Below are 12,056 nucleotides of genomic sequence, written 5' to 3'. Positions count from 1 at the left end.
ACTGTCAGTGCATTGTCAGCAGCTGAGCATAACGCGCGCGAAAGGAATGCGGAAGAAGCTGCTGAGCGAGAGTTCGAAAAACATTGTCATGAAAGTAGATCTGCCTTTGTCAGCAATATATTTCAACAAATTTAATATATTTAATCACCATACTCTTTCAGGATGCTCCTACTTTCGTAATAATACCGACCATTTTTTTCCATTTGTGTAGCCTGTTGTATAATTAGTTTATTAATGCTGATTATGTGTATGCTACAGCTGAAATGCTTTTTCTCAACACGGCGATCCAATTAAAACATCGTTATTTGTGACTGCTTTTCGACTGTTTCTACCTTGCAGTGGAAATGTGATGTCCACATGTACGTAGTATAATGTCTCATATTACATCCATATCCAAGTAACGATAGTAAAACTTATGAATAGTGTTCGGATCGAAATATGCGCCAAAACTCCTCGAAGTATGCAGTTAAAATATGCTCTTACTGCCAGTATATGCCTTTAAATATGCAGATACAATTCCTTAATTATTCATTTCTCTTAGATATATTCTTTAAAATATGTATCTTACTTGGGAAAATTAATGAATAACCATCAAATATTTTCAATAATGGCTATAATTCAATGAATAAAATGAAGTATAACATAGGTTCCCATTTATTCATATTCTCTAAATGATAATTTTTCCTATGGCCGGATAATAACATTTTCAATCTTGAAAATGATCGTTCAACATCACATGACACTACAGGTAAAAATTTAAGAGCAGCGACATTAGACGACGTGAAATCATCTAGATACTGGAAGAACAGAAATGCTCCGAGAAACTGAGCCTTCTTCCGAATCGTAGGTCAACCAGGGTTTCTGTGGAGAACTGCATCCAATTTTCTTCTAAATCTCTCAGCGATCGGGCCTGGCCAATTCTTGCTCTGTGTCCTGAGTCCTCCGTCGAGAGCCACTGCCTTCGTAACTTCCATGTTACGAGCCTCAAGTTTCTCACTTAGGTCTGGAAGGTCACCCAAGTGCACTCGGGTGAAAGATAGGCTGTGTAACATGCTGGAATTCTTCAAGGCGCCCTTGGATTTTGGTATGGCTCAATTTTCGCTATCTTCAAAACCCTTTAGGACCTGGAACAAGAAAGTAGTAATGTAGTGAATGTCGGTTTCAAGCTGAAAATTGCTGTACAGATAAATAATATTGGAATTCTATGTTGTGTTCGTTTTCTTTGCTTATTCAATTTATCCAGAACTACATACGCATCCAAACCTCTTCAACTTTTCTGTGATTGTCTGCATAATAGTTTGCAGCTGAAATCCACGTTACCCACCTCGTCAAGACTGGTTCAGGTGGCAGAGTGAGCAGTCTTGAAAGTTCTCACTTTACTTGGTGGCGTGATGAAAACCTTCATTGCCGAAGATATAAGGCAGCTGACCTCTGGCAATGCGGCTCTGACCTCTTCAGCGACACGTGAGGTGAAGAATGACACCCAGAGACACTCTACAACCTTCATCATATATGTGGCACTATCCGTAAAAATGGCCAAAACCTTGTTCTCCCCACGTTTCTGATCTTCACTTCTCCACAGCACGCCTGAAAAAAAATCAAAGGATTTTACAAATGTTACACATTTTTTAAATTATTTTATTATGGGCTCGGGACATGGTGTGAAAAACTAATTATTGGCTCGGGATATGATGTGAAAAACTGCACGCTTATATTACCTGTAATTTATTTTAAACTATTCAATATTGGCGAAACTTAGACTGTGCGTGCAATCGTGGCGTGTGTTGTTCATTTCACTTCTTTGCACAGTATGAGGTGTCCTCATCCAGTCTCGTCAGCAGAGAGTTTTCCAACTATGACGTGCACCATATAACGACTGCAAGAATCAGTGGTTTCGTCAACGGATAGCCAGACTGGAGAATCGCCAATGTCTTTCCTAATATTCTCCAATGTCTGTAATAGAGAAACTAAATTAAAAAAAATACACATAAACATGTGGACACTACGCAGGAGACACACACAGGAAAACAAACTATATCCGCTGTGGTGTCACCGCCAGACACCACACTTGCTAGGTGGTAGCCTCTAAATCGGCCGCGGTCCGTTGGTATACGTCGGACCCGCGTGTCGCCACTATCAGTGATTGCAGACCGAGCGCCGCCACACGGCAGGTCTAGAGAGACTTCCTAGCACTCGCCCCAGTTGTACAGCCGACTTTGCTAGCGATGGTTCACTTACAAATTACGCTCTCATTTGCCGAGACGATAGTTAGCATAGCCTTCAGCTACGTCATTTGCTACGACCTAGCAAGGCGCCATTATCAATTGCTATTTATCTTGTGAGGCATGTACCGTCAGACCGATGTTCACCAATTATGGATTAAAGTTAAGTATTCCAGCAGCTACGTACTTTATTTGCTAGTCTCAATTACTTTACCTGTTCCAGACCTCACGCAGGCCTGCGTGAGCTTAAACGCGTGCCTTTCGGCTTCCTCATAGTGGCTTGGATGTCTTGCCAAGTCACAACATCCGTTTTAGCACCTACCTACATTTTGACTATTTTCTTATGTATATACATTTATCAAAATAATAGTAAGTTAATTCGTACAAAGAAAAACTACCGAAAAACCTTACCCTTTCATACAATGGGTCCACATAGTTCTTTCTGAGCGTTGACTCGTGAGGAATATCTTTTCCTGTGTATTTTTTCAAGAAGGTCCTTCACTCTCCATCTTATTCAACGAGATGTTCGTTTTTATTAAAGCCTCGCAAATATCTTCATTGAATTCATTTTTGACGTCCATATGCTTCGAAAATGAGGAGATCAGTGGTTACTGTGTCGTTTTTAACCGTGTCTTGATTCCGTTGTTCTGCTGCTGAGATGTCTTTTTATGCTGATCCAGCTGAAATTTTTTCTCAAACCTGGCCTAAAGCGTTGGAGAAGTGAATAAATATCAATATGTACATACAACTGTACAAAAATGTAAGAGAACAGTATGTACCTGCGAGATGGCCACTCAAAAAAGTGAATTAAGACTACAAATACTAGGTCCACAACTTTGCTTCCGCCGTTTTGCAGTGCACGGTATTAATGGAAAGTAGTGACGCAAGTCGTAGGTCGTAAGTGTGATACAGTAAACTTAGGCATTTGAGAACATAGCGCCATCAAAATATTAGTCGATTTTTGATTCCATCTTAAAGTTATTCTCGGCTGAATGTGCCAACTTACGAGCCAAATTCTCGTTATCTGCGGGAGGTTTTAATTTTCTGCTTTGATATGAAGAAATCTGCGGCTGGGTAAAAGCTATGATGGGACGCCTGTTAGTCACAGATTTAGCAGAAAATGGTTTCCATGCTTCAAGAACGGTGATTTTGACGTTGAAGACCGGCATGGTCGTGAAAGAGAGAAAGCTTCCGATGCTACTGCAACCGACGGGAACAATCACAGGAGATCTTTATCGAGAGCACTTGATGTGTTTGAGCCGATCACTGAAAGACAAACGGCCACAATACAGCGATAGACATGAAAAGGTGATTTTGCAGCATGACTGTGCTCGACCCATGTCGCAAAACGCGCCAAAACATACATAACGTTCAAATGGGATGTCCTACCCCACCCGCCGTATTCTCCAGACATTGTTCCCTTTCTCTGCCAACTTGTTAGTTCAATGCCACACGACCTGGCTGCCCAGCGCTTCCTGTCATATGAACAACTACGAAATTGGATCGATGCATGGATCTTCTCGAAAGACGCACGGTTCTTCCGAGGCGGGATTCGTATGCTGCCCGAAACATGGGAGAAAGAAGTGGCCAACGAAAGCCAATACTTTGAAATGTAAATTTTTTGTGAGATGCTCGCAATAAAGCCTCGAACTTTGAGAAAAACGGCGGAAGCAAAGTTGTAGCCGCAGTAAGTTTCTAAAAATTGGAACTCGATCCCCTCACAACACTGAACATTTTTTTTTTTTAATTTGCAAGAACGCGGAAGGTAATTTCTAAAGGTTTATCTTGTTCCTTCCCATTCGTACATAGAAAACATGCACGCAAATTTACAAATGAACTTAATAAGTGTTTTAATTTCTTGGAAAAATTATCGAAAAAGAAAAAAAAAACAGAATTAAACTTACCTCTTTTTCACACAGTTGGCAGAATATTATTTTTCCGTCCGTTCTGAAAGCATAATCGCTCCCGATCCATTTCCGTAAATTATCGGTTTTTGGGCTGGCCATATTTGTAATTTGAAGAAGGTAACAACGAGTCGATGTGAACAGCACGGAAACAATGAGAATGATTCATATTCCGAAATACCAACAATAACTAGTAGGGCATTGTCGGCGCACAGCGGAGATCAGGTGAGCGACCCGAAAACGCATTAACTGCGGACAAGAAATACCGAAGCACGTGTCGACTCTGATAATCCTTCTTGGAGCAATGAACCATCACAAGTCCTTAGCATCCTAATCCGAGAGGCTACCTAAGTGGAAAAACAAGACCATGTCCCTCCATTGGCTACCCACGTTTACCTGAAAGGCTTTTATTCTGATGTCTTGTCCCTTATTATCTCATTTTGCAAATTTATTGGGCTAATATTCTGGAAGGTTCTTGGGTTGTCAGGGAACAAAATGAACCTCAGTATGACCTAATTGTCAAAAATACGCATCTTTACGGCTATTTCCTCTAAATATGACAATAATACGTGCAAACGCCAAAAATATGCAAATATATGCATTTTAAATTTCAATTTAAACCTCCAAATTTTCATAATTCGCAAAGATACAACACCAGATACCGTAAAAAATGATATGCAAAATCCGAACTCCACTTATGTACTTCATTCCTTGGACGCTTTTTAACAGATGCACAAAGGGGTCACATCTGTGGAAATTACACCTTTTCGACTTTTTGCAACAAATCGAAGAGATACGTCAGCGTAACAGGCAGCAAATAGATAACCTTGTTTTGCTTTCCTGCCTTGCTTCTAAATCACGTGATTTTGTAATATTCCTTACTTCCTTACTCATTCCCTTCACGATGAATCGTCTGTCCCTTCTTACTATCTGAAATCATTATGGAGGCAGAAGATATAATCCCAGTGGCTAACGCCTCACCAGTTACTGAACTGTGCATTGTTCTTGACAAGAGAATAAACAAAACGAAAGAACTGTACAGATATATGTAACTGAAAACTATTATGTACTAACGAAAAGAGATGGAGCGCCTAAACTTCGAAAAGCGAAACACTACTTGGTGGTAATAAAACTCAGTATACAGTAAGGCCGTATTTTTCGGTTGGGCAACACTTCCACTGCTCATATGCGCCATGCTGAAGTGAACATACGACAGGACCGCCTTGCCGATCCCCTGCCGCAGTGGTCGCGCGACGCGCGGCGCGAGAAACTGTGCCTCAACCACAACGCCGCGCGACCTGGCGCAGGCGCGTGTCGCGTCCCAGTCGCGTCGCGTCGCAGTTTGCGCGGTCCCATTCGAACCTGCGACAAGTTACAAAAATGCGCGCTGCGGTGCGTCGCGCCACACGCGCTATACGCGTCTTAATTTGCGTCTAGCCTTTATTGACCTCGACCAATACGGACGCGATGCATAGGGGGTTGCTGCATATTCCTGGCGTCATCATCTAATGTGTGTTCCTGAAACTCAGTAAGTTTATTTTTATCACAATAATTTGCGTCTGTGTCTCCTAGTTCAGTTTCTTCAACATTTCTGTTACACTCCTGCACGGGCCAAGCAAACCTGTGACCATTCGCACTGCCCTTCTCTGTATACGTTCCACAGCACCTGTTACTCCTGTCTGACAAAGGTCCAACGAACGCGAGCAATATTCTGGGATGGCGCACACGAGTCATGTGTGACCAGTCTTCTTAGTAGACTGCGTTCATTTCGCTGCCAGTCTTCTACCTACCTTACCAACGACTGACCCTATACGGTCATTCCATTTCATGTGAACACAAAGTGTTAGTTCCAGGTGGTTTTATGAGTTACCGACTCAAACTGTGAGCGGTTCAGTACAAGCATAAAATACCAGGTGTGACAGTGGAAAGGGCGACTTTGAAACATCCACCAGCGATTCAGATTTATTCACAGTGATATAAAGGAAATGGAACACAAAGTTACAACGCCCGCGATTTAAAATGCCACTCACTTGAAAATGACATGACGTAGGTGACCACCAATTTCCTTCACATACATTTCAAGTCTGCCGGCCAAGATGGCCGAGAGGTTCTAGGCGCTTCAGTCCGGAACGGCACCACTGCTACGGTCGCAGGTTCGAATCCTGCCTCGGGCATGGATGTGGGTGATGTCCTCAGGTTAGTTAGGTTTAAGTAGTTCTAAGTTCTAGGGGACTGATGACCTCAGATGTTAAGTACCAAAGTGCTCAGAGGCATTTGAACCAATTTCAAGTCTGTTACGGAACTTAGACATCGCGTCTTGCAGGAAACACGCTGGACTTGGAGTAACTTACTCCCGAATACTATCGTTGAGTTCCCGGATGGTGTGTCATCAGTTTCAAATGGCCCAAATGGAATGAGTGACACGCTCAAGGGTCAAGAGATAATGCAGGTCACGAAATGTCCCCGTTGCTGGAGATGAGATGACCAGGAAAGATGTTCTGTAGCGCGTTTATGGAATGCCGGGAGGTATGGCATGTGGCCCCATCTTGTTGGAAGCACGTGTTTGCAGTTAGAGGAACAACTGCAAGCTGTTACTAGGAGATGGTTCAACATGTGAACATAACGTTCTGTATTCGCAGTAAAAAGAAAAAAAATAATAAGACTCTGTGATTCCAAACGATGATATGCCGCACGACACTACCACTTTCTGTCTCAGAAGTGGCATTTCATGTAGCATTTCAGGATTGTCGTTCATGACTTCCGACAATTGTCAGCAAATGCGTAGTCTCTTTGTGAAGTCGTCCGCATTCTGTTTTTCCATTATCTGAGTTTTGTACAAGAGATATTGCAGGTCCTTGTGCAGCGTTCGCGTCCACTGCGATCCGATATGTCATGTTGCAGCGAGCAGAACGTCTGGGAGCCTTTCCAAGTCTTGCAACATTCTCACGCGTTTTGCACGTGCAAATCCCGTCATCCGCTTCCTCAGAGTTCTGTACCCACCTGCCGACGGGACTGGAGCACGGCATGCACGCTGCGCGGCCCCGTAGCTGTCGTTGTTTTTGTAAAATGCCTGGACTGCAGCAGTGCGATGTCCACGGTCCGTGACGTCATTTCGACTGAACATCGATGTCAGGGTCAATGGCAAAGGTTCGTTGTCCAGATGACACCATTATCGTCTTCTGCTTCTTAACTCAATTCGCTATTTCCAGGATTCCCACATCACCAGTTTCACTGCCACACTTGTTACCTACGAGCAAACACCCAGAAGATCGTAAAGTGAAATTGATAGGTGGCATGAGCCCCCTCTCATATTTCTATCCTACTCTGAGTAATTCGATTTTCCTCTCTAATTGCATGTGGTGAAAAGTTGCTATTCCTTCACATGCGGACTTCCCACGCAGCGTCTCTGGTCACCCGCGTGGTCCGGTGACAGGCGGTTTCTCCTGATCTAGAGAGGGTTAAGCCGACGGGTGTGAGGGAGTCGAGTGGATGCTTTCCAGATGCCGACATTGTCATAAGAGCGGCGGCGACACGCCCACAGGGGCCTGACGGAGCGGCTGGGCTAGAGATTCCGTTACTTCACAGAAACTTAGTGAAAACACTTTCTGGCGGGCTACCAGCGAGGCGTGTTGTGTTTCCATGCAGTCTTGGCGGGCAAATTCCCACGTTTCCTGCAAAATCATAACTGTGATTGCCTTGCTCAGGGGATAGCTCCGTGACGTAGCAAAATCGGCGCAGAAATTGGCGCCAAGTATCTTCATTGATCGAATAGTAGTGCGTCGGCAATAGAGTGGAATTTTCCGCCGGTTTTCGAGTTGCTGATTGGAACGTTTAACCACTGCCACTGTCATGGGGGCGGGAATGTTCTGTGTTCGGCTTGTACGGGTTCTCTTGAGCGAGTTGGCTCTCGCCTTTCGGTCAGAGTAGGTTGCAAGACTGAGCTCTTGCTGCTCTGGACAGCCTGCCTTCTGTTGGCTGTCTAATATACTTTCATTTAATTGTAACTGTTTGATTTTAACAAGCGAAGTCACACAGTAACTCTGATACAGTCAACTTTAGCCAAAACTGCTCAATACAGACAACATAGGCCTCTTGTACACAGAACGCTCAATCGCCAACTGTACTCGGAAAGTTACGTTGAAGTCGAAACTTCAGCAATTTCTTCAATCACTGTACCTTCAGTGATTGCAGTGATTGTGTGATGAGCCTTCTTCGTCTCCCTCACAGGCGCATTTGTATTGATAGGAAGTCTTTAGTCTAGAACAACCAGACCAGGATAATTTGTTTCGTGCTATACTCGCGACATTATCATCACCACGACAGGACGTTGAAGCAACCAGCCATCGCCTCCAGTACGCCAGATAGTGTCCTTGCAGTTAAGAAGACAGCTTGGTAATGTATGACCGCAGCACCGGCAGATTACGGAATTTTGCTCTGTGATAATCAGAGCTGAGCAGAGCGCGCCTGATCCTGTCTTTTCTTACGTGGTTCTGTCTTGGATGTTCATTGTCTGAGTTCTCACTACTGTAGCAGCAATTAATGTTGAGTTGGCTCAGTGTTTCTCTTAAGATTTGAGTTGCAAGGAATTGGCTCCACATACCACTTGGTCAACAACGTGACAAGCTAGTTTATGGACAACTTCACCTTCACAACATTTATTTGAGTATCCAATTTGACACATTGTAAATGTTTCATGTGTTTTGATTATTATTTTGAGTTTAGTCATAATAATTCAAATTGTTATTTTGGACAGAACTTTCATTCTGTGGATCGGTAAAGCAACGCTTTCATTTCTCACTACGTTAATGAAACTTTCCTTTATCAAATTAATTTCTATCAAATTAAATTATTGCAGAATTCTAACTCTTTTCTACTCCACTTGCAGGGTCGATTACAGTTAGTTCGCGTTTCCTTTTTAATCCATGTCCGACAGCAAAAGTCGAAGTTAGAGTAGGGGGGGGGGGGGGGGGGCTTAGAGCATCATTTCCATATGAAGATTCTAGAAGAATTTAGTGTTAAATATACTGCTAGCCCTGGCACCTTGCAAAATGACCCCACAAAAGAAATTCTAGGAAAGTATTCGCTGAGAGAATCTTTCATTTTATCGTGACTTTTCCTATCTGGTTTGAGAATATCAGAGAACAGACAAATAATAATAATTAATGATAGTAGTATGTGATCAGAGTATAATACAATGGCTTTTTGCGTTTTAGTACCCGTATAGTGTAAATTCTCGTAATCGTCAGTCATATTTTCTTTTTTTTTTTAAACGGCTTGTGAGAGGAAAAAAAATGTGAGGGATGAATAGGGACTGCGCCTGTTGTGTACGGATTCAGGGGAATCGGCCACCATCCATAAACAGCTGGAAGATGTGTTGGCCGTGGTCGACAGACTCCAGGCTATTGCCCTGGGCCGCGGTGACATTGGGACACCCGAGAGGCTTTGGAGCCTCTGGAACCTGTAGCATCGCCAGGGGATCTCTGATGCCACTGCGCCCTCGGATTCGGACGTCCCTGCAAGTCGACACTTGCTTGAATGTGATTGACGAACAGTGGCGGGGTCGCGAATCCCTGGGCGGAAGGCGACCTCCGCAACAGGTTTGAGGTACTGCCCACTGCTGAAAGTACTTCTGAGCCAGCAAGGGCAGCCTCGCCTGTTGCGGCAGTGGCTGGTCTTCCTGAGAGGTCCGGACAAGCGCAGAGTGTGGGACTGCTTGTCATTGGGAGCTCCAATGTTAGGCGGGTGGTGGAGCCCCTTAGGGATATGGCAGTTAAGGACTGGAAGAAAGCCAATGTGCACTCTGTGTGAATACTGCGGGGGGGGGGGGGGCTCAATCCAAGATGTGGAAAGGGTTCTTCCGGATGCCATAAAGGGTCAGGGTGCAGCCAACTGCCGGTGGTGGCTCATGTCGGCACTAATGACGTGTGTCACTATGGGTCGGAAGAGATTCTCTCTGGTTTCTGGCGGCTATCTGAGTTGGTGAAGACTGCCAGTCTTGCTAGCGAGATGAAGGCAGAGCTCACCATCTGCAACACCGTCGACAAGACCGTTTGCGGACCTTTGGTACAGAGCCGAGTGGAGGGTCTGAATTAGAGGCTCAGACGGTTCTGCAACCGTGTAGGCTGCAGATTCCTCGACTTGCGCCATGGGGTGGTGGGGTTTCGGGTTCCGCTAAATAGGTCAGGTGTACACTACACACAGGAGGCGGCTACACAGGTAGCAGGGGCTGTATGGCGTGGACTGGGCGGTTTTTTTAGGTTAGACAGTCTCGCGAAAGATCAAAACGGGCACCAGTCTCAAAGGGTACAGGACAAAGAAACGACGAGAATCGACCAAGCAACAGTCGATATTGTAGTTGTAAATTGTTGTAGCTGTGTCGGGAAAATACCAAAGCTTCAAGCGCTGATGAAAAGCACTGAAGCTGAAATCATTATGGGAACAGAAAGCTGGAGATAAATTCAGCCGAAATTTTTACAGAGGCTCAAACCGTGTTCAGAGAGGATAGATTAAATAAAGTAGGTGGTGGTGTGTTTGTGTCTGTTGGTAGTAGTTTATCTTGTACTGCAGATGAAATAGATAGTTCCTCCAAATTACTATGGGTAGAGATTATACTCAACAGCCGTACCAAAATAATAATTGGTGCCTTCTACTGACTCCCCCGACTCAGATGATACAATAGTTTAACGGTTCAAAGAAAACTTGAGTCTCATTACAAATAAGTATCCCACTCATACAGTTATAACTGGTGGATTCTTCAATCTACCCTCGATTTGTTGGTGAAAATACATGTTCAAAGGCGATGGTAGACAGAAAACATCTTCCGAAATTGAACTAAATGCTTTCTCTGAGAATTTCTTTGAACAATTAGTTCATGAGTCCACAAGAATTGTAAATAGTTGCGAAAACACATTTGACCTCTTATCCACAAATAATCCTGATCTAATAGAGAGCGTCATGACAGATACAGGGATTAGTGAACTCAAGGTCATTGTAGCGAGACTAAAAACGATATCAACCAAAACCACTAAAAATAATCGCGAAATATATCTATTTAAAACAGCAGATAAAAATTCGATTGATGCCTTCCTAATAGAGAGTCTCCATTCCTTCCAAGTTAATTATATAAGTGTAGACCAGATATGGCTCAAATTCAAAGATACAGTTTCGACAGCCTTAGATAGATTCATACCGCATAAGTTAATAAAAGACGGGACTGATCCACCATGGTACACAAAACACGTCAGAAAACTGTTGCAGAAGCAACGAAAGAAGCATGCGAAATTCAAAAGAACGCAAAATCCCCAAGATTGGCTAAGTTTCACGGAAGCTCGAAATTTAGTGCGAACGTCAATGCGAGATTCTTTTAATAGTTTGCACAATAAAACATCGTTTCAAAAAATGGTAGAAAACCCAAAGAGATTCTGATCGTATGTAAAGTACACCAGTGGCAAAAAAACAGTCAATACCGTCACTGCGCGATAGCGACTGAAATGTTACCGACGATGGTGCCACTAAAGCGGAGTTACTGATATGTCTGCGTAAGCAGAAGAAACTAACGGTCAAAGTCCGAAAACAATTTATTGGACTGTTCAATTAACCAAAACAAATTCTCCAAGTATAACACCAACACAAAACAGTGATCCGTCTTCGAATCACAACTACATACAAGAATAAGATAGAAAACAACTAAAATAATTTCCTATTAGCTTCCGCCAGAGACTTCAGCCGATATACCAAGCCTAATCCAGAGATCAGCGAGAATATCCAAAGCCGGCCATGGTGGCCGAGTGGTTCTAGGCGCTTCAGTTTGGAACCGCGCGACTGCTACGGTCGCAGGTTCGAATCCTGCCTCGGGCATGGATGTGTGTGATGTCCTTAGGTCAGTTAGGTGTAAGTACTTCCAAGGGACTGATGACCTCAGACGTTAAGT

General features: G+C 43.7%; 1 long non-coding RNA gene across 1 annotated transcript in view; it reads right to left on the bottom strand.

Moving 5' to 3' along the window:
* Positions 1-596: 596 nt before the first annotated feature.
* The window catches only part of LOC124717324, a 33,489-nt gene continuing 22,029 nt past the window's right edge, over positions 597-12,056 (bottom strand). Inside the window, exons 2-4 of the long non-coding RNA XR_007005736.1 lie at positions 1,719-1,953; positions 1,325-1,587; positions 597-1,124 (exon numbers count right to left, since the gene is read on the bottom strand). This is a non-coding gene — a long non-coding RNA (uncharacterized LOC124717324). The remainder of the gene's footprint in view (positions 1,125-1,324; positions 1,588-1,718; positions 1,954-12,056) is intronic.

This window comes from Schistocerca piceifrons, chromosome 9, assembly GCF_021461385.2.
Source record: "Schistocerca piceifrons isolate TAMUIC-IGC-003096 chromosome 9, iqSchPice1.1, whole genome shotgun sequence".
In the NCBI taxonomy this organism is placed as follows: Eukaryota; Metazoa; Arthropoda; class Insecta; order Orthoptera; family Acrididae; genus Schistocerca; species Schistocerca piceifrons.
Note: the sequence above shows the minus strand (reverse complement) of the source record. Positions and strands in the feature narration are given on the sequence as shown.